Source organism: Puma concolor, chromosome B3, assembly GCF_028749965.1.
Source record: "Puma concolor isolate L17-30 chromosome B3, mPumCon1.1.hap2, whole genome shotgun sequence".
Lineage (NCBI taxonomy): Eukaryota > Metazoa > Chordata > Mammalia > Carnivora > Felidae > Puma > Puma concolor.
Window position 1 is genome coordinate 125,814,419 of NC_141672.1, and position 22,008 is coordinate 125,836,426.

Consider the following 22,008-nt stretch of genomic DNA (forward strand, 5'->3'; position numbering starts at 1 on the left):
AAAAATGCTGGTGGTATTTGAATAGGAATTACATTAAATGTGTAAATTGCCTTGAGTAATATAGACATTTAAAAAATGTTTGTTCTGGGGCGCCTGGGTGGCTCAGTCGGTTAAGTGTCCGACTTCGGCTCAGGTCATGATCTCGTGATCCGTGAGTTCGAGCCTTGCGTTGGGCTCTGTGCTGACCGCTCAGAGCCTGGAGCCTGTTTCAGATTCTGTGTCTCCCTCTCTCTGACCCTCCCCCGTTCATGCTCTGTCTCTCTCTGTCTCAAAAATAAATAAATGTTAAAAAAAAATTAAAAAAATACAAAATAAAATTAAAAAAAAATAAAAAATATTTCTTCTTCCAATCCATGAAAATGGCAGGTTTTTCAATTTCTTAGTGTCATCTTCAATTTTTTTCCAAACAGTTTCATAATTTTCAGATTACAGGTCTTTAGCCTCTTTGCTTAGGTTTATTCCTTGGTATTTTATTGTTTTGGGTACAATTGTAAATGGAAATGACTCCATTTTTTATCTTCCTGCTGCTTCGTTATGGATGTATAGAAATGCTACATATTTCTGTACATTGATTTCATATCCTGAAAATATACTGAATTACTTGATCATTTCTAGCAGTATTTGGGTGGAGTGTTTCAGGTTTTCTATATAGAGTATCATATCATGTGCAAATAGTGAAAGTTTAACTTTTTCCTTGATGGTTTGAATCCATTTTCGTCTATTGTCTGATTACTGTGGCTAGGACATCCAGTACTATGTTAAATAACAGTGGCAAGAAAAATTTTAAAGAATTCTGTCTTTATTTTCACTTGTTTCATTTCTTCATTTATTTCCTGGATCTCATTCATTGTTTAGTAGCATGTTGTTAAACCTCCATGTATGTGTGGTCTTTCCAATTTTTTCTTGTAGTTAACTTCTAGTTTCATAGTATAGTGGTCAGAAAAGATGCATGGTATAGTTTCAATATTTTGTATTTACAGCCTAATTTGTGACCTAATATGTGATCTATTCTGGAGAATATCCTGTGTGTACTTTAATAGAAAGTGTATTCTTTTGCTTTATGATGAAATGATCTGAATATATCTGTTAAATCCACCTTGTCCAATGTGTCATTTAAAGCCATTGTGTCTTAATAGATTTTCTGTTTAGATAATCTGTTCTATGATGTAACTGGGGTATTAAAGTCCCCCACCATTATTGTATACTAATCATTTAATTCATTTTATTTGTTATTAATTGTTTTATATATGTGTTTCCATGTGGGCTGCATAAATATTTACAATATTTATACCTTGTTGGATTATCCTTTTATTATGATACAATGTGTTTATTTATCTCTTGTTACACTCTGTTTTTAAAGTCTAGATTTATCTAATATAGATGTTGGTAATCCAGTTTTCTTTTTTTTTTTCCCAGTATATGAAATTTATTGTCAAATTGGTTTCCATACAACACCCACTGATCATCCCAAAAGGTGCCCTTCTCAATACCCATCACCCACCCTGCCCTCCCTCCCACCCCCCATCAACCCTCAGTTTGTTCTCAGTTTTCAAGAGTCTCTTATGCTTTGGCTCTCTCCCACTCTAACCTTTATTTTTTTTTCCTTCCCCTCCTCCATGGGTTTCTGTTAAGTTTCTCAGGATCCACATAAGAGTGAAAACATATGGTATCTGTCTTTCTCTGTATGGCTTATTTCACTTCGCATCACACTCTCCAGTTCCATCCACGTTGCTACAAAGGGCCATATTTCATTCTTTCTCATTGCCACGTAGTACTCCATTGTGTATATAAACCACAATTTCTTTATCCATTCATCAGCTGATGGACATTTAGGCTCTTTCCATAATTTGGCTATTGTTGAGAGTGCTGCTATAAACATTGGGGTACAAGTGCCCCTATGCATCAGGACTCCTGTATACCTTGGGTAAATTCCTAGCAGTGCTATTGCTGGGTCATAGGGTAGGTCTATTTTTAATTTTCTGAGGAACCTGCACACTGTTTTCCAGAGCGGCTGCACCAATTTGCATTCCCACCAACAGTGCAAGAGGGTTCCGTTTCTTCACATCCTTTCCAGCATCTATAGTCTCCTGGTTTGTTCATTTTAGCCACTCTGACTGGCGTGAGATGATATCTGAGTGTGGGTTTGATTTGTATTTCCCTGATAAGGAGCGATGTTGAGCATCTTTTCATGTGCCTGTTGCCATCCGGATGTCTTCTTTAGAGAAGTGTCTATTCATGTTTTCTGCCCATTTCTTCACTGGGTTATTTGTTTTTTGGGTGTGGAGTTTGGTGAGTTCTTTATAGATTTTGGATACTAGCCCTTTGTCCGATATGTCATTTGCAAATACCTTTTCCCATTCCGTTGGTTGCCTTTTAGTTTTGTTGGTTGTTTCCTTTGCTGTGCAGAAGCTTTTTATCTTCATGAGGTCCCAGTAGTTCATTTTTGCTTTTAATTCCCTTGCCTTTGGGGATGTGTCGAGTAAGAGATTGCTACGGCTGAGGTCAGAGAGGTCTTTTCCTCCTTTCTCCTCTAGGGTTTGGATGGTTTCCTGTCTCCCATTCAGGTCCTTTATCCATTTTGAGTTTACTTTTGTGAATGGTGTGAGAAAGTGGTCTAGTTTCAACCTTCTGCATGTTGCTGTCCAGTTTTCCCAGCACCATTTGTTAAAGACACTGTCTTTTTTCCATTGGATGTTCTTTCCTGCTTTGTCAAAGATAAGTTGGCCATACGTTTGTGGGTCTAGTTCTGGGGTTTCTATTCTATTCCATTGGTCTAGGTGTCTGTTTTTGTGCCACTACCATGCTGTCTTGATGATGACAGCTTTGTAGTAGAGGCTAAAGTCTGGGGCTGTGATGCCTCCTGCCTTGGTCTTCTTCTTCAAAATTACTTTGGCTATTCGGGGATTTTTGTGGTTCCATATGAATTTTAGGATTTCTTGTTCTAGTTTCGAGAAGAATGCTGGTGCAATTTTGATTGGGACTGCATTGAATGTGTAGATAGCTTTGGGTAGTATTGACATTTTGACAATATTTATTCTTCCAATCCATGAGCAGGGAATGTCTTTCCATTTCTTTATATCTTCTTCAATTACCTTCATAAGCTTTCTATAGTTTTCAGCATACAGATCCTTTACATCTTTGGTCAGGTTTATTCCTAGGTATTTTATGCTTCTTGGTGCAATTGTGAATGGGATCAGTTTCTTTATTTGTCTTTCTGTTGCTTCATTGTTAGTGTATATGAATGCAACTGATTTCTGTACATTGATTTTGTATCCTGCAACTTTGCTGAATTCATGTATCAGTTCTAGCAGACTGGTCCTGGACTCTTATTTATTGGGAGATTTTTGATAACCGATTCAATTTCTTCGCTGGTTATGGGTCTGTTCAAGCTTTCTATTTCCTCCGGGTTGAGTTTTGAAAGAGTGTGGGTGTTTAGGAATTTGTCCATTTCTTCCAGGTTGTCCAGTTTGTTGGCATATAATTTTTCATAGTATTCCCTGATAATTGTTTGTATCTCTGAGGGATTGGTTGTAATAATTCCATTTTCATTCATGAGTTTATCAATTTGGGTCATCTCCCTTTTCTTTTTGAGAAGCCTGGCTAGAGGTGTGTCAATTTGTTTACTTTTCAAAAAAACAACTCTTGGTTTCGTTGATCTGCTCTACAGTTTTTTTAGATTCTATATTGTTTATTTCTGCTCTGATCTTTATTATTTCTCTTCTTCTTCTGGGTTTAGGCTGACTTTGCTGTTCTGCTTCTATTTCCTTCAGGTGTGCTGTTAGATTTTGTATTTGGGATTTTTCTTGTTTCTTGAGATAGGCCTGGATTGCGATGTATTTTCCTCTCAGGACCGCCTTCGCTGCATCCCAAAGTGTTTGGATTGTTGTACTTTCATTTTCGTTTGTTTCCATATATTATTTAATTTCTTCTCTAATTGCCTGGTTGACCCACTCATTCTTTAGTAGGGTGTTCTTTAACCTCCATGCTTTTGGAGGTTTTCCAGACTTTTTCCTGTGGTTGATTTCAAGCTTCATAGCATTGTGGTCTGAAAGTATGCATGGTATAATTTCAATTCTTGTATACTTATGAAGGGCTGTTTTGTGACCCAGTATATGATCTATCTTGGAGAATGTTCCATGTGCACTCGAGAAGAAAGTATATTCTGTTGCTTTGGGATGCAGAGTTCTAAATATATCTGTCAAGTCCATCTGATCCAATGTGTCATTCAGGGCCCTTGTTTCTTTACTGACCGTGTGTCTAGATGATCTATCCATTTATGTAAGTGGAGTGTTAAAAATCCCCTGCAATTACCACATTCTTATCAATAAGGTTCCTTATGTTTATGAGTAATTGTTTTATATATTGGGGGGCTCCAGTATTCGGCGCAGAGACATTTATAATTGTTAGCTCTTCCTGGTGGATAGACCCTGTAATTATTATATAATGCCCTTCTTCATCTCTTGTTACAGCCTTTAATTTTAAGTCTAGTTTGTCTGATATAAGTATGGCTCCTCCAGCTTTCTTTTGGCTTCCAGTAGCATGATAAATAGTTCTCCATCCCCTCACTCTCAATCTGAAGGTGTCCTCAGATCTAAAATGAGTCTCTTGTAGACAGCAAATAGATGGGTCTTGTTTTTTTATCCATTCTGATACCCTATGTCTTTTGGTTGGTGCATTTAGTCCATTTACATTCAGTGTTATTATAGAAAGATACAGATTTAGAGTCATTGTGATGTCTGTGTGATTTATGCTTGTAGCGATGTCTCTGGTACTTTGTCTCACAGGATCCCCCTTAGGATCTCTTGTAGGGCTGGTTTAGTGGTGACAAATTCCTTCAGTTTTTGTTTATTTGGGAAGACCTTTATCTCTCCTTCTATTCTAAATGACAGACTTGCTGGATAAAGGATTCTCGGCTGCATATTTTTTTCTGTTCATCACATTGTAGATCTCGTGGCAATCCTTTCTGGCCTGCCAAGTTTCAAAAGAGAGATCAGTCACGAGTCTTATAGGTATCCCTTTATATGTGAGGGCACGTTTATCCCTTGCTGCTTTCAGAATTTTCTCTTTATCCTTGTATTTTGCCAGTTTCATTATGATATGTCATGCAGAAGATCGATTCAAGTTACGTCTGAAGGGAGTTCTCTGTGCCTCTTGCATTTCAATGCCTTTTTCCTTCCCCACTTCAGGGAAGTTCTCAGCTATTATTTCTTCAAGTACCCCTTCAGCACCTTTCCCTCTCTCTTCCTCCTCTGGGATACCAATTATGCGTATATTATTTCTTTTTAGTGTATCACTTAGTTCTCTAATTTTCCCCTCATACTCCTGGATTTTTTTTATCTCTCTTTTTCTCAGCTTCCTCTTTTTCCATAACTTTATCTTCTAGGTCACCTATTCTCTCCTCTGCCTCTTCAATCCGAGCCGTCATCGTTTCCATTTTGTTTTGCATTTCGTTTAAAGCGTTTTTCAGCTCCTCGTGACTGTTCCTTAGTCCCTTGATCTCTGTAGCAAGAGATTCTCTGCTGTCCTCTCTACTGTTTTCAAGCCCAGCGATTAATTTTATGACTATTTTTCTAAATTCACTTTCTGTTATATTATTTAAATCCTTTTTGATCAGTTCATTGGCTGTTGTTATTTCCTGGAGATTCTTCTGAGGGGAATTCTTCCGTTTGGTCATTTTGGATAGTCCCTTGAGTGGTGCGGGCCTGCAGGGCACTTCCCCTGTGCTGTGATGTATAACTGGAGTTGGTGGGCGGGGCCGCAGTCAGATCTGATGTCTGCCCCCAGCCCACCGCTGGGGCCACAGACTGGTGTGTGCCTTCTCTTCCCCTCTCCTAGGGGCGGGATTCACTGTGGGGTGGCGTGGCCTGTCTAGGCCACTTGCGCACTGCCAGGCTTGTGGTGTTGGGGATCTGGCATATTAGCTGGGGTGGGTAGGCAAGGTGCACGGGGGCAGGAAGGGCAGGCTTAGCTCACTTCTCCTTAGGTGATCCACTTCAGGAGGGGCCCTGTGGCAGTGGTAGGGAGTCAGACCCGCTGCCAGAGGGATGGCTCCGCAGAAGCACAGCGTTGGGTATTTGCACGGAGCAAGCAAGTTCCCTGGCAGGAACTGGTTCCCTTTGGGATTTTGGCTGGGGGATGGGCGAGGGAGATGGTGCTGGCGAGCACCTTTGTTTCCTGCCAAATAGCTCTGTGGTCTGGGGGCTCAGCAACTCTCCCTCCCTTTGTCCTCCAGCCTTCCTGCTTTCCAAGCAGAGCTGTTTTTTATGACCTCCCAGATGCTAAGTCGCGCTTGCTGTTGGAACACACTCCATCCCGCCCGGCCCCTCCACTTTTGCAAGCCAGACTGGGGCCTCTGCTTGGCCGGCAGGCCGTCCCTCCACCCCGGCTCCCTCCCGCCAGTCCATGGAGCGTGCACCGCCTCTCCGCCCTTCCTACCCTCTTCCGTGGGCCTCTCGTCTGCGCTTGGCTCAGGAGACTCCATTCTGCTAGTCTTCTGGTGGTTTTCTGGGTTAGTTAGGCAGGTGTAGGTGGACTCTAAGTGATCAGCAGGACGCATGGTGTGCCCAGCGTCCTCTTACACCGCCATCTGTATCCAGTTTTCTTTTGATACTCATTTGTGTGATGATTTTTTTCTCCATCCCCTCACTTTCAATCTGCAGGTGACTTTATGTCTAAAATGAGTCTCTTGTAGGCAGCATATAGATAGGTCTTGTTTTATTTTCTTTATTTTTTAATCCATTCAGACACCCTATGTCTTTGATTGGAGCATTTAGTCCATTTACATTCAGAGTAATTACTGATAGATATGTATTTAGTACCATTTTATTACCTCTATTGTCATTGTTTTTGGAGATTTTATCTGACCCTTTCTTGTGTTTGTCACTTTTAATCTCTCCCTTCCACTTAGAGTCCCCTTTAATATTTCTTGAGGGGATGGTTTAGTGGTCACAAACTGCTTTAGTTTTTGTCTAGGAAAATCTATTTCTCCTTCTCTTTTGAATGATAGTCTTGTTGGATAAAGTATTCTTGGCTGCAGAATTTTCCCATTTGGCACTTTGAATATATCATGCAGCTCCTTTCTAGCTTGCTAAGTTTCTGTGGAGAAATCTGCAGCTAGCCTTATGCATCTTCCCCTTTAAGTGAAGGAGTTATTTTGTCTTTTAAGATATTTTATTTATATTTTTTGAATTTAAATTAAAGACAGTCTGTCTTGGTGTTGGCCTACTTTTGTTGGTTTTGATGGTAGTTTTCTGTACTTGCTGGATCTGGGTATCTATTTTCCTCCCCTGATTAAGGAAGTTTTCAATTATTTCCTCGAATAAATTTTCTCTCTCTTCTTCTGGGATTCCTGTAAAATGAATGTTATTACACTTGTGGATTCATTGAGTTCCTTAAGGCTATTCTCTTGTTTTAAAATTCTTCTCTCTGTCTTTTGTTCAGATTCATTATTTTGTCTTCTAGGTAATTAATTAATTCCTGTTTCTTCCTGCCTGCTGTTCATTGCATCAAGCCTGTTTCCAATCTTGTTTATTGCATTTTACATATCTGGTTAATTCCTTTTAAATTATTTTATCTCTGTGGTAAGACTCTCACTTATGACTTCTATTCTTTTCTCAAGCCCAGTCAGTACCCTTATGATTGTTGCTTTACCTTTTTACTTATTTATTTTTGAGAGAGAGAGAGAGAGAGAGAGAGAGAGAGAGAGAGAATGAGCAGAGGAAGGGCACAGAGAGAGGGAGAAAGAGAATCCTAATCAGGCTCTACACCATTGGCACAGATCCTGTCACAGGGCTAGAACTCACAAACCATGAGATCATGACCTCAGCCAAAATCAAGAATTGGGCACTTAACTGACTGAGCCATGTAGCCATCCCAAGACTGTTGCTTTAAGTGCCCCATCAGGCATATTACGTTTCTGTTTTGCTTAGACCTCTGGCCTTGGCCTTATCTTGTTCTTTAATTAGGGATAAATTCTGTCTTGGCATTTTATCAAAGTCTGTACCGTATTGTGTGTGTTAGAAAAGCCAGTTATGTCTCCTGCTCCTGAAAGTAATGTCCTTATGAAGGGATCATATAGTTCCCAGGTCCTGGGGCTTCAGACTATATCTCCAGTGTGTGGTATGTTTGCTGTGTATGTGTTTTGGCTCTTCTATCCTTCAGGCTAGTCATCTTGCAGAGGTTCTTGCCCACTGTGGGCAGTGTTTCATCCCTGGCCTGAATGTCTTGAGTTTTAATGAGTGTGCTCTGGTCCATTTGTGAAATGAGTCCTGGCACCACTTCCACCAAAACTGTGGTGCTGCATATCTCTCTGGTTGAGAGATATAGTGTGGGCAGGAGTTTTTGCTGATCTTCTCAGAGGAGGGACCCATCCCTCTGGGACTGATGCAAGATTGATTCTCTGGAAGTCAAGTCAGAGTACTGGGAGGCAGTGAGTCTTGGTGTAAGCTCATGAGGAAGCCAGTGTGTCACCGCACTGCTTCTTGTAGGTGGGCTGTTTTTGCTGAGATGCATGGGAAGGATATGACGCTAGCCAGCTCATTTGTTCCCAGAGAGGCATCTCCATGAATGCTGTCTCTCAGGTACATGCTCTGATAAGAGTGAATAGTCACTCCACCGCGCACCCCAAACAGTGCCCAGGCATTTTTCAGATCGCTGTTTCCAACCTATCTTCCCCTAGTATGTCTGCCTGCCTTCTCCCCAGGAAGAGTGCAGTGTCTGGCTCTATCCCAGCCAAGCCCACTTACCTTGAAAACTCCAGGCTTTAATTCCCACTGGTAACAAGAATTCTCAATATTCAGCCCCTCTCATTTCCAAACCAATGGCTTTGGGGAAACATTTTCCTATGTGCTCCTCTTTCTCTAGACCTTCTCTGTGACCATGTTTCCCTCTCTTCCACAGCACCTGTGATCTATTCCTCCCCTAAACTATGTCTCTGCACTTCTTACCTTTGTTAATGTGGCCTCTTGTCTCCCTTAGTTGTGGAATTTGTTCTGTCATTCTTTAGGTCAATTTCTGGGGTTTGGGATGATTTGATAGTTGTTTAGTTGTGTTCATGGGATAAGGCCAGCTGAGGGTCCTCTTACTCCACCACCAACTTTCAAAGTCTCTTTCAACTGGTTCCTAATGAACAAAGGATGACCAAAGATGAAATGGACTTAGGTTGTTCAAATAAAGGAAGAATAACTCTTATTTTATTGAACAATTGATGAGTTTGACAAATATTCTTCACTTGACGAAACCTTAGTCAGGCTCCTGAAATTTCTTTTTTTTTTTTTTTTTTAATTTTTTTTTTCAACGTTTATTTATTTTTGAGACAGAGAGAGACAGAGCATGAACGGGGGAGGGGCAGAGAGAGAGGGAGACACAGAATCGGAAACAGGCTCCAGGCTCTGAGCCATCAGCCCAGAGCCTGACGCGGGGCTCGAACTCACGGACCGCGAGATCGTGACCTGGTTGAAGTCGGACGCTTAACCGACTGCGCCACCCAGGCGCCCCAGGCTCCTGAAATTTCTAATAGGCTATATGTGTATTTCTTTATAAACCCTTAGTAAGAAACATGTGAAGTCAATTTGACAAGCATTCCTAATTGAACATGTTTGATCACCCTTGGCACACGCGCATGCGCGCGCACACACACACACACACACACACACACACAATTTTCTCATCCTTTACCATTTGCCAGGTGACTGACAGATGGTGACTGATAAACCTGGCTTGGATTCCCTGTTAGGTCATTTAACCCAGATACCCCCTTACCCTTGCTCTTACTTATTATAAATTTTCTAAGCCTTGACTGCCACTAGGCTCCTTGGCTATAAATTCCTACTTACTCATGCTGTATATAGATTTTAACAAGATTCCTTACTGAAGTTCTTGTTTCTCTATTACAATATTCCTGAACAAATATGCTTTCACTGCTTTAACTAATGTCCAGCTATGAGTTCTCTCACCTTATATTCAATCATCCCAGCCAGCCAAGTAAATTTCTTTCTTACCTATGGATTCAGAGGCATGGGAAGCTTAATGTGACCATGTAGCAGTTTTAAATTCCATTTAGGGGAATAATTATTTTGCATCTTATTGGAAGCATTTTTTACTCTGGAACTAAGAATTCTTTGTCAGAAGAGTATAATATTATAGAAACAGGAAGCAAAACTGTTGGTAGTAGGCACTACTGGTAATAGTAAGTGGTGCCTTTTCTCATTTCCACCCATCAATTCCTGAACCCATGAATCCTAGCTATTAGAGAAACAATACCATATACTAAATGCTGATTAAGGGCATATACAGCCTCCTGGAAAACTGCCACAGTGCTGCAACATATTGCCACCTGGCTGGCATTTTAACTGAGTCTTCAAATGTCCTCTCATCATTCTATCAAGCCATCTGCTTCAGGATGCCAGAAGGATGGTAAGACTACAAATTCTATGAGCGTGGTCCCATTGACACATTTCTTCTGTTGTGAAGAAAGTTCCTTTATCTGAAGTTTAGTGAAATATTCTGACAGTGGTTTAGGCATCCTTAAACTCATGAATGATAGTTATGGCAGTAGCATTGCATGGAAGCAGGGCAAATCTGTATCAAATTTAAGAATCTATTCTAGTTAAGACAAAAGACAGTCCCTCCCATTATAAAAGGAATCCACTACAGTCAATTTGCTACCCAGTAGTTAGATGGACATCCCGTGGAATTGTGCCATATAAGAGACTCAGTGTTACTGTCAGCTGCTGTTAGATTAGGCACACAGCCTTTATGAGTGGAAATCATTGTTGATGACCTATGTATAACATCCATCTCTGCCACCATGGCTACTTTGTTCATAAGTCCATTGGGTTATAATAGGAGTGACTGTGAAAGGAAGATGACTGGTATCCACAGCATTTATTATTTAATTATTAAAGCCCCCCTCTACTAAGGTCACCCTTTTGCTGGCATTCACATGAGATGCAAATATCTTCATATTTTGGCCTACTGAGAGGGGGTTGCCCACATACTTTTCCAATATTTTATTGTCACCAATTTTTCAATCGTGTTACCTTCAAGTCCCTTACTGTAACCAAACTATTGGCCACAGCGAATGAAACAATACATAATCCCACATCTAGCCATTTATCCTTCTAAACTAAGTTAACAGCCACGTGCACTGTCAAAAATACAAAAACTTTTTAGTTAAATTTTGTCCACTTGATAATTTTTGCTTTTGTTGCCTTTGTTTTGCCATCAAATAAAAAAAAAGTCATTAAGACTGATGTCTATGTCTTTTCTTTTTCTAGGAGTTTTGTATTTTCAGGTCTTTCATTTAAATCTTTAGTCAGTCTTGAGATGACTTTTGTGTATGGTGTAACATAGTGGTCCAGTTTCATTCTTTTCCATGTGGCCTTACAATTTTTCCAACAACACTTATTGAAGAAACCTCCTTTTCACATTGTATATTTTTGTTTCCTTTATCATCAGTTAACAACATATGGATGCTTATTACTGTTCTCTCTTTTCTTTTCCATTGATTTTTGTGTCTGTTTTTATACAAATACCATCAAATTTTGACAATTATAACTTTACAATATAGTTTAAAATCAGAAAGTGTGACACTGACAACTTATTCTTTCTCAACTGTTTTGAATATTTGGGGTCTTGTTTGCTCCCTTACAAAATACAGTATTATTTTTCTACTTCTGTGAAAAATGCTATTGAAATTTTGAATGGGATTGTACTGAATCCATAGATAGCTTTGGGTAATATAGACATTTTAACAGTATAAATTCTTCTAGTACATGATGAGCACATTAGGTCTTTCCATTTATTTGTGTCTTATTAAGATCTGTACATAATGTCTTACAGTTTTTATTGTACAGGTTTTTAACCTCTGGTTAAATTTATTTCAGGATATTTTATTCTTTCTGATGAAATTGTAAATGAGATTATTTTCTTATTTCCTTTTTCTGATCGGTCATTATTACTGTACAGAAACACAACTGATTTTTGTATCTTCATTTCATTTACTGCAACTTTACCAAATTTGTTTAGTAGTTTTAAGTGTCTTTTGGTGGAGTCTTTAGGGTTTTCTATACATAAAATTATGTATCTGTATATAGTGACAGTTTTACTTTTACCTTCATATTTGAATGGCTTTTATTTATTTTTTCTGCTTAATTATTCTGGCTAAGATTTCAAATATTATGTTGAACAAAAATGTAAGAGTGGGAACCCAATCTTGTTCCTTATTTTAGAGAAAAAATTCAGTTTTCACAATTTGGTATAATGTTTGCTGTGGGCTTGTGATATATTGCCTCTGTTATGTTGAGATAGGTTTCCTCCATACCCACTTTCTTGAGAGTTTTTTTTTAATTATACATAGATGTTAAATTTTATCAATGTTTATGCATATAATGAGGAAATCCTATATTTTTATATTTTACTTAATGTGGTATATCACATCAATTCATTTGTATGTGTTGAAACATGCTTGCATCTCTGGAATGAATCCCACTTGACATGGGTCAGTAGTTTTATGTATCAATCCCTTTCTTCAATGGTTCATAAAATTCTTAATCAGTCCAGAGGCATAGACTGAAAATTACTTAAATATTATCATCATAGAGTATTCTTATCTTTAACTAATTGCAAATAAGAACCAATGAGTGAGAAATGGCTTTAAAAGGCTATGGGTAAATTTCTGAGGATCATTCATTTGATAAGGAAAATTAGTTATTTCTGCGACACACAACATTTAAAAATAATAACTTGAGAATGAAGTTATTAAACTTCTGTAAATGTCACACAATTTGTGGAATAAATGAATTAGTAACATATACCCATACACATATAACCTAAGAAGTTTTATATCTTATTTGATAATGCTTCTCCTAAAGTTTAAATAATCAAATAAGCCTGAAAAAATAGTGTCATTAGTTTACAAGAAGAGGAAAATATTTTTCTAGGGGCTCCCTGATAGCCTAAAATTTAGTTTAGATTTTTAAACTAACTTAAGGTCAGATTACTCCAAGTATAACTTTATTTTGGGAAGCTGTCTTCATGTCAAAAGATTTGATGACTTATCTAAATAGGATCACAAAAAAATGTGAAACTTTATTTGGGTATACATTTAACCAAAGAAAATTAAGAGATTTCAAAGAACATGCTACTAAATAATGAATGGGTCAGACAAGAAATCACATAAGAAATAAAAAATACATGGAGACAAATTAAAATGAATTAAAATTGGTCCAAAATTATTTGAGTGCAGCAAAAGCATTTCTAAGAGAGAATATTATAGCAATACAGGCCTGCTTCAAGAAACAAGAAAAATCTCAACAGGTGGAATTTAAGAAATGAAACAAATGAGCAAAGGACAAAAAAAAAGACAGAGAAGAAAACCAAAAACAGATTCTTAACTACAGAAAACAAACTGGTGGTTATCAGAGGGGAGGTGGGCAGGGTATGGGTGAAACAGGTGTTGGAGATGAAGGATTGCATTGTCCTCATGAGACCTGATTGAGTATAGAATTTTTGAATCACTATATTGTACACCTGAAACTAATATAATGTATGTTAATCATACTAGAATTAAAATTAAATAAAGTTCATTGTAAAAAAGATTTCAAAGGTAAATACAGAAAGTTTAACAGTTCTGAAATTTTCATTCTTCTATTATTGAAAAGACTCAGTTTTCCAATTTAAGTAATTGAAAACATGATAAAGACAACATGAAGCACAGGAAACTATTACTTTTTCATTAATTTTTAAATTTAAATTCCTGTTAGTTAACATACAGTGTAATATTAGCTATAGTAATATAATTTTGTCATTCATCACTTGCATAGAATACACAGTGCTCATCACAAGTGCCCTCCTTAATATTCATCAAGCATGTAATTCATCTTCATGCCCACCTCACCTCCAACAGTCCTCAGTTTGTTCTTTATAGTTAAGAGTCCATTTTATAGTTTGCCTGTCTCATTTCCCCCCATATTCATCTGTTTTGTTTCTTAAGTTCCATTTATGAGTGAATTCATGTGGTATTTGTCTTTCTCTGACTTATTTCACTTATCATGATACACTCTAGCTCCATCCATATCATTGCAAATAGCAGGATTGTATTATTTTTAAGGATTAGTAATATTCCATTGTGTGTGTGTATATATAATATATATATTGTATAAAATATAAATATATTTTATATTTATAGTATACAAAATATATTGTATGCATAATTATATAAATATAATATATATTGTATTATATATACTATATATAATATATATAGTATATATACTATATATAATACAATATATATTATATATAAATATATATTAATATATTTATATATTATAAATACATATAAATATAATAAATATATAATACATATGTATATATAAATATATATTTATATATTATAAATATATTAATATATAATAAATATATATAAGTATATATATACTATATATCATATTATATAGTATATATATGATATATAGTATATATATCATATATATAGTATATATTATATATAGTATATAGTATACAAATATATATATAATATATAGTATATATAATATATAGTATACAAATATATATAATAATTCATTATCCCAGTAATATTCCATATATATATATGGACTATATAATCAATAATATATTATATATATATTATCAAAAATAGCCAAACTATGGAATGAGTCCAAATGTCCATGGACATTTGTCCTCAATTTGACTTATTTGGACTCATTCCATAGTTTGGCTATTATTGATAATGCTGTTATAATCATTGGGGTGTATGTGTCCTTTCAAATCAGTATTTTTGCATACTGTGGGTAAATACCTAATGGTACAATTACTGAATCATACTGTCTTGATCACTACAGTGATATAATATAACTTGAAAGCTATAATTGGGATGCCTCCAGTTTTGCTTTTCTTTTTCAAGATTGCTTTGGACATTTGGGGTCCTTTGTGGGTCCATAAAAATTTCAGGATTGTCCTAGCTCTGTGAAAAGTGCTGGTGGTATTTTTTTAAATATTTATTTATTTTTGAGAGAGAAAGAGAGAGAGAGCACATGAACAAGAGAGGAGAAGGAGGGAGACAGAGGATCCAAAGCAGGCTCCATACTGTCAGTGCAGAGACCAATGTAGGACTCTAACCCATGAACTATGAGATCCTGACCTGAGCCGAAATCAAGAGTCAGGTGCTTAACCACCCAACCCATCCAGGTGCCTGTGCTGGTGGCATTTTGATAGGGATTGAATTAAATGTGTAAATCGCTTTGGGAAGTATATACATTTTAACAATAGTTATTATTCCAATCCATGAGCATGGAATTTTTTTTTTCCATTTCTTTGTGTCACCTGCAATTTCTTTCATAAATACTATATAGTTTTCAGAGCACAGATCTTTTACATCTTTGGTTAGGTTTCTTAGTAGTTATCTTATGTTTTTTGGTACAATTATAAGTGGGATTGATTCCTTGATTTCTCTTTCTGCTCCTTAATTAATTTGTGTATAGAAATGCTATGGATTTCTATACATTGATTTTGTATCCTGCTGATACACTGAATTCATGTATCAGTTCTACAATTTTTTGGTGGCTTCTTTTGTGTTTTCTACATAGAGTCTCAAGTTGTCTGTGAACAGTGAAAGTTTGACTTCTTCCTTGCCAATTTGGATGCCTCTTATTTCTTTTTGTTTTATAAATGCTGAGACTAGGTCTTCCAGTAATGTGTTAAATAACAATGGTAAGGGTGGAAGTACTTGTCTTGTTCCTGACCACAGAGGAAAATTCTCAGTTTTTCCCCATTAAGGATCATACTAGCTGTAGGTGTTTCATATATGGGCTTTATGATGTTGAGGTAGGTTCACTTTATCCCTACATTTTTATGATTTTTATCCTGAATGTATGCTGTAATTTGTCAAATGAGTTCTCTGTGTCTATTGACAGGATCATATATTTTTTAATTTCTTTATTAAGATGGTATATTTATGAATACTGAACCACCCTTGCAGCCCAGGAGTAAGTCCCATTTGGTCGTGAGGAATGAGTCTTTTAATATACTATTGGATATGATTTGCTAGTGCTCAACAAATTTGAGAGTTTTTGCATCTAATTTCCTCAGCAATATTGACTTGTAATTCTCTTTTTTAGTGGGCTCTATGTCTAGTTTTGGAGTCAAGTTAATGTTGGCTTCCTACAAAGAGTTCGTAAATGTTTCTTCCATTACTATTTTTTGGAATATTTTGAGAAGAATAATTATTAACTTTTTAAGTGCTTGATATAATTCCCCTAGGAAGCCATCAGCCTATGGACTTCGGTTTGTTGAGAGATTTTTTATTACTGATTCAGGTGTTTTTTTTTTTTTTTTTTTTTTTTTTTTTTTTTTTTTTTTGCTGTTTATCATTCTGTTCAAGTTTTCTATTTCTTCCTGTTTCAGTTTTTGTAGTCTATTTGTTTCTAGCAATTTATCCATTTCTTCCAGATTGCCCAATTTGCTGCATATAATTTTTCATAATATTCTCTTATAATCATTTGCATTTATGTGGTGTTGGTGATTTCTCTTCCTCACTTGTGATTTTATTTAAGTCCTTCCTCTTTTCTTTTTCGATAAATGAGTCAGTGTTTATCAATTTTATTAATTCCTTCAAAGAACCATCTCCTTGTTTCATTGATCTATTCTACACTTGTTTTTATTTATCATTTGTTTATGCTCTAATCTTTATTATTTCCCTTGTTCTTCTAGCTTAAAGATTCATTTGTTGTCCTTTTTTTATCTCCTTTAGATGTAAAGTTAGGTTTTGTATTTGAGATTTTTTTCGCTTCTGAAGATAAACCTGTATTGGTATATAATTCCCTCTTCTGACCGCTTTTGCTGCATTGCAAAGGTTTTGGACCATAATGTTTTAATCATCTTTTGTTTTCACCTATTTTTCTTCTTCTTTTATTTCCTGGTTAACCCATTCATTCTTTAGTAGGATGTTCTTTAACCTTCATGTATTTGAGGGCTTTCCAAAGTTTTTTCTTGTGGTTAGCTTCAAGTATCATAATGTTGTATTTGGAAAATATGCATGGTACAATTTCAATCTTTTTGTACTTGATGAGGGTTGATTTTTGACCTAGTATGTGATCTATTGTGAAGAATGTCTCAATTTGCACTTGAGAATAATACGTATTCTGCTGCTTTATGATGAAATATTCTGCCTCTAAGTCCTTCTGATCCAGTGTGTCCTTCAAAGCCATTGTTTCCTTGTTGATTTTCTCTTTAGATAATGTGTCCATTGCTGTGAGATGTTAAAGTCTCCTACTATTATTATATTATTATCAATGAGTTTCTGTATATTTGTTACTATTGTTTTATATTTGGGTGTTTCAAGTTGGGGGCATAAATATTTACAATTGTTGTATCTTCTTATTAGATTTACCCTTTTGGTATGATATAGTTCCCTTCTTCATCTTCTGTTATTTTCTTTGGTTTAGTATCTATTTTTTCTGATATAATTATGGCTACTTTGGCTTTCTTTTGGCATCCATTAGTGTGATTGATGGTTTTCCATCCCCTCATTCCCTCATTCTGCTGGTGTCTTTAGGTCTAAAATGAGCCTCTTGTAGGCAGCATATAGATGATTTTTTTCTCCATTCTGATACCCTGTGTCTTTTAATTGGAGCATTTAGCCCATTTACATTGACAGTGAGTATTGACAGATAAAAATTTTGTGTCATAGTGTTACCTTTTAAGTTGGCATTTCTGTTGTTGTTGTCTGTTCCTGTCCAGTCTTTGTTGCTTTTGGTATTTCTTTCCCACTCAGAGTTGCCTTTAATATTACTTGCAGGGCTGGTTTAGTGGTCACGAATGCCTTTTGTTTTTGTTTGTTAGGAAATTCTTTGTCTCTCCTTCTATTCTGAATGACAATTTTGCTAGATTATTTTTGGATGCATATTTTCCCCCTTCAGCATGTTGAGTATATCATGTCAGTCCCTTCTGCCTTGTTAAATTTCTGTGGAGAGATCTGCTGCTAATCTAATTGTCTTCCCTTGTACATTAGGGATTTCTTTTTTTCTTGTTGCTTTTAGGATTTTTTCTTTATGTCTATATTTTTTAAGTTTTAACTATGCTATGTCTTGGTGTTGGCCTGCTTTTGTTGATTGTGATGGGAGTTTTCTGTGGCTCCTGGATTTGGATGCCTGTTTCCTTCCCCATATTAGGGAAATTTTCAACTATAATTGCTCAAATAAACCTTCTGCCCCCGTTTTTCCCTCTCATCCTTTTTCTGGGAATCCTATGATACAAATGTTATGCTTTACAGAGTTACTAAGTTCTCTAAATCTACCTTTGTGATTCAATATTTCTTTTCTCTCTTCTTTCCAGCTTCATTATTTTCCATAATTTTATCTTCTGTATAACTTATTCATATTTCTGAGTCTTCTATCCTTGTGGTCATTACATCCAATCAGTTTTTGTCTCTCAGTTATAGCATTTTTTTATTTCAGCCTGACTAGTTTTAGGTCTTTTATCTCTGTGTTAAGGGACTCCCTGGTGTCTTCTATACTTTTGCCAAGCCCATCTAGTATCCTTATGATTGTTGTTTTAAACTTTGGATTAATCTTTTTTTTTTTCTTTTGGAATGAATTGCTCTGTCTTGGCTTTTTTCTAGGTCTATTTCTTCTCTGTTAGGAAAGATATATATGGTGTCCAAGGCCTAGTGCTTCAGCAACTATTTCTGGTGTATGCTGTCTGCACTCTGCTCCTATGTTTTCGCTGATCTTTCTCTCAGGTCAGTCCTCTGAAGAGTTTTTCCTTGTCTGCAGTGAAGAGTTTTTCAACCATGACCAGAGTGTGGCAAGTTTTAGTAGGTGTGCTCTGATCTGCCTGCTAAGAGACCTGATGCTATTTCCACTAGAGCTGAAGCTTTGCAGAACTGTATGGTCAGTAGACATGGTGCATGCTGCAGGGTGGGGTTGTGATGGTCTTTTAGGGAAGGGGTCCATTATATTGTTTGTAGGCACAATTGTCCTAGAAAAGCAGCACCAGAAGAGCACAGGGGTGTAGGGCTTGATGTAAGGGGTTTAGACCACCAATGTTGGTGCTGCGCTGCTTACTGAAATTAGTTTATGCTGAGGGGCAGAGCAGAGAAATAGTGTCCACTGTCTTCTTTGTCCCTGTAGAGCCAATGCTACCTCAGATATACTCCAGGAAGGGGAACCTTCTCTTCCAGTGTGTCCCAGGGATCCTCTGATTATGCCATATGCCCCCTGAGTTATCTGTCTGCTTTCTCCACATTAACACTGCAGTGCCTGCTGGGTCCACACCTGCCACACCACAGACCTCTAAAACTCCAGTCTTTGAGCCCCACGGTTTTAAAAACACATAAAAATCAGCCCTTATTGTTTTCTTAGTCAATGGATTTAGGGAAGTGGGTTTTTTTTGTGTATGTCTTGTACACTCACTCTCTCTCACCTTTCTCCCTCTCCCTCTGATCCCTGACATCCATGATCCATTTATCCCCCAAATCACATCTCTGCACCTCCTACCTACCATCATGTTGTCTCTTCTCTCCTTCTAGTTGTGCACATTTTTCTTTCAGTTCTTATATTAAATTCTTGGGTATTGAGAATGATTTGATGTTTATCTATATGAGTTCTAGGGACCAGGCAAGTGTAGGATCCTTCACTTACTCTGCTATCTTAGTTCCTCCCAAAACCAGGACATTATTGTAACTCATAAAATCTTAGTTTCCTGGCAGAATACATAGTACATACATAAAAAATTTTTTAAAAATCTTATTAAGTGCAAATCAATAATCTACAAATACTCTGTTTATATAGCAGAGGATAGAACCAAATTCTAATTTTTCAACAGTGTACTACTAATTTTGAAGCTACTTAAAAATATAAATGATTATATCCTGATATGTGCCAAATTTAACCACACATGATAAGCTTCCTTTTAAATATTTCTTTCACAGGCAGTTCAAGACAGTGACATAGAAAGATCTTGAACTCACCTCCTTCCATGGACACATGAAATCTACTTCTACATATAGAAACCTCCCTCTGGAAAATAAAAACCTGAAAACTAGCTAAACAGATATTTCACATCTGTAACAAACAAAGGCCAGATTGAAGTGGTTAGTTGACAATGAGGCACAGTATTGACATTAACCTCACCACAGTGTGGCAATCCACAATCCAGAGGGAACTCACAAACCCATGGTTTCTCCCTGAGGAGCAAAAAGTTTGTACCTCACATAAGTCACCTTAACTTTTAGGACCTACACCTGAGACACAAGTCCCTAAGATATCCCATTGAAAACCAATTGGCTTACATCCATGAGACCAAAGGGGCTGTAACAAACTGAGATTGTTAAATAGCTCATGTGCATACTCACTTAGGGCTCAGTGCAGAAGAAACTGTTTGAAAGTATACAGAAAATATGTGAAATAGATTCATTTGTTAATCTTAAAGTATTTATTAGAAAGTCACAGACCTGTTGGCATACTCTTCACGGATGGAGGTACTTATATGTGCCATTTTTGTGATCTCAACTTTAGACGTTTGGTGCCATTTTTAAATTATACACTTTTATTTTAAATCTCAGCAGGCACTATCTTTCTGCTCTCACACTGAATTGCTATAGTTGGCAGGTGCCATCTTTTTTGTTTGTTTGTTATCCTCAGCAGGTGCCATAGCATCCATATCTCACATAGGGGAGCTTGTAAACATGTATAATGCACCAGGTTTAATGTCTGATAACCTAGTATGGTCTAGCATGTCATATGTTTCAATCCCACATAATTTTGTATATTTGCATACTTTATTTATTTATTTTTATTTTCTCAGTCCCTAAATACAAACTTTTATTTTTTTTAATTTTTTAATCTTTTCAATATATGAAATTTATTGTCAAATTGGCTTCCATACAACACTCAGTGCTCATCCCAAAAGGTGCCCTCCTCCCCTCCTCCCACCCCCCATCAAACCTCTGTTCTCAGTTTTTAAGAGTCTCTTATGCTTTGACTCTCTCCCTCTCTAACCTTTTCTTTTCCTTCCCCTCCCCCATGGGTTTCTGTTAAGTTTCTCAAGATCCACATAAGAGTGAAAACATACGGTATCTGTCTTTCTCTGTATGGCTTATTTCACTTAGCATCACACTCTCCAGTTCCATCCACGATGCTACAAAGGGCCATATTTCATTCTTTCTCATTGCCACGTAGTACTCCATTGTGTATATAAACCACAATTTCTTTATCCATTCATCAGTTGATGGACATTTAGGCTCTTTCCATAATTTGGCTATTGTTGAAAGTGCTGCTATAAACATTGGGGTACAAGTGCCCCTATGCATCAGGACTCTTGTATCCCTTGGATAAATTCCTAGCAGTTCTACTGCTGGGTCATAGAGTAGGTCTCTTTTTAATTTTTTGAGGAACCTCCACACTGTTTTCCAGAGTGGCTGCACCAATTTGCATTCCCATCAACAGTGCAAGAGGGTTCCTGTTTCTCCACATCCTCTCCAGCATCTATAGTCTTCTGATTTGTTCATTTTGGCCACTCTGACTGGCGTGAGATGATATCTGAGTGTGGTTTTGATTTGTATTTCCCTGATGAGGGGCGACGTTTGCCTGCTGGCCATCTGGATGTCTTCTTTAGAGAAGTGTCTATTCATGTTTTCTGCCCATTTCTTCACTGGGTTATTTGTTTTTCGGGTGTGGAGTTTGGTGAGTTCTTTATAGATTTTGGATACTAGCCCTTTGTCCGATATGTCATTTGCAAATATCTTTTCCCATTCCGTTGGTTGCCTTTTAGTTTTGTTGGTTGTTTCCTTTGCTGTGCAGAAGCTTTTTATCTTCATGAGGTCCCAGTAGTTCATTTTTGCTTTTAATTCCCTTGCCTTTGGGGATGTGTCGAGTAAGAGATTGCTATGGCTGAGGTCAGAGAGGTCTTTTTCTCCTTTCTCCTCTAGGGTTTTGATGGTTTCCTGTCTCACATTCAGGTCCTTTATCCATTTTGAGTTTACTTTTG